The sequence below is a fragment of the Cebus imitator genome, unplaced genomic scaffold (genome assembly GCF_001604975.1).
Source record: "Cebus imitator isolate Cc_AM_T3 unplaced genomic scaffold, Cebus_imitator-1.0 Scaffold403, whole genome shotgun sequence".
Lineage (NCBI taxonomy): Eukaryota > Metazoa > Chordata > Mammalia > Primates > Cebidae > Cebus > Cebus imitator.
This window is the reverse complement of record NW_016107718.1, coordinates 710094-711910: the sequence shown is the minus strand read 5'-3', so window position 1 is coordinate 711910 and position 1817 is coordinate 710094. Positions and strand designations below refer to the sequence as shown.

General features: G+C 41.2%; 1 pseudogene; it reads left to right on the top strand.

The window, feature by feature from the left end:
• The first annotated feature begins 1317 nt into the window (after window positions 1-1317).
• On the top strand, window positions 1318-1817 carry LOC119468259 (annotated as a pseudogene).

The window sequence follows — 1817 nt, the reverse complement described above, 5'->3', positions numbered from 1 at the left end:
CTCCATGTTGATTTTATCTAGAATTTTAGTTCTGGATTCTTAAAAACTTCTCCCAACCCTATCCACCACCTTCAGTTTTTTTAATTTTTTAAGACAAAATAAACTTGAGAATATTTATTTAGTCATCCTTATTTTCCATATTTTTGGCTGCATCTTCTAGATTTATTTTTCTTCCTATTGGAGCACTTTCTCCAAGACTGTTTACAAAGTGGCTCTTTGTATAGCAAACTTGGTATGATTAAGAACATCTCCATTAGACCCTCCATGATGTTGAAATCTGGCTGTTGGTGTCCTCTGTGTGGCAGATCCCCAAAATTAAGTTTGAGAGCCAGCCCCCAACCCTGTAGCCTCTGCATTACAACAATGAGATTTCCAAGTGACCTCTTGTACTCCTCAGATCTTGACCCCAAAAATGCACCCGAACTTGCTTTCTGCTGAGATCCCCTTACCTAGGAAGAAGCTCCTGGGAGAGGTTTCTTAAGATAACTCAAGCCTGGCTACCTTCACTTGACCCACAAGAAACTCATGTACCATTGGTATTCCAAATTGTCAGCTCCCACCACTTCCTGATTTATCTCCTCACTAGGGCCTTGATATGGTTTGGCTGTGTGCCCACCCAAATCTCATCTTGAATTGCAGCTCCCACAATTCCCACATGTTGTGGGAAAGACCCAGTGGAAGTGATTGAATCATGGGGGCTAGTCTTTCCCATACTGTTCTTGTGATAGTGAATAAATCTCATGAGATCTGATGGTTTTATAAAGAAGAGCTCCCCTGTACAAGCTCTCTCTTCCCCGCCATCACGAAAGATGTGACTAGCTCATTCTTGCCTTCCGCCATGATTGTGAGGCCTCCTCAGCCACATGGAACTATGAGTCCATTAAACCTCTTTTTTTTTAAATAAATTACCCAGTCTCAGGTATGTCTTTATTAGCAGCATGAAAACAGACTATTACAGGACTCATGAGTGCTCTGCCCAACACCACGCCACCCCCCACACCTGAGAGGAAAAATACAGCAAACTCCTGGGTACGGACACCAGGTTCTTTCAGATACTTTCTCACAGCTACTCCACTCTAGAATTGGATAAAGGTTTTGATGTTCTGTGGCTTAGGAAAACTTCAGCTTAGGAATTAGACAGCAGCCTTCCTTCTGATAGGTATCAGGCTAGAAATAATAGGAAAAATATAAAATGTTTAATAGAAAAAATAAGCAAGCAAATAATATAGTCAGCTAATTTGTAGAAGGTGAGATTTCAGTGATCAATAAGCATAAGAAAGATAGGCAAACTCGGCCGGAACCACCATCTTCCAGTAATTCGCCAAAATGACGAACACAAAGGGAAAGAGGAGAGGCAGTTGATATATGTTCTCTAGGCCTTTTAGAAAACATGGAGTTGTTCCTTTGGCCACGTATATGCGAATCTATAAGAAAGGTGACATTGTAGACATCAAGGGAATGGGTACTGTTCAAAAAGGAATGCCCTACAAAAGTTATCATGGCAAAACTGGGCAATGCCCAGCATGCTGTTGGCATTGTTGTTAACAAACAAGTGAAGGGCAAGATTCTTGCCAAGAGAATTAATATGCATATTGAGTACATCAAGCACTTTAAGAGCCGAGATAGCTTCCAAAAATGTGTGAAGGAAAATGATAAGAAAAAGAAAGAAGCCAAAGAGAAAGGTACCTGGGCTCAACTGAAGTGCCAGCCTGCTCCACCCAGAGAAGCACACTTTGTGACAACCAATGGGAAGGAGCCTAAGCTGCTGGAACCTATTCCCTATGAATTCATGGCATAATAGGTGTTAAAAAAAAAAA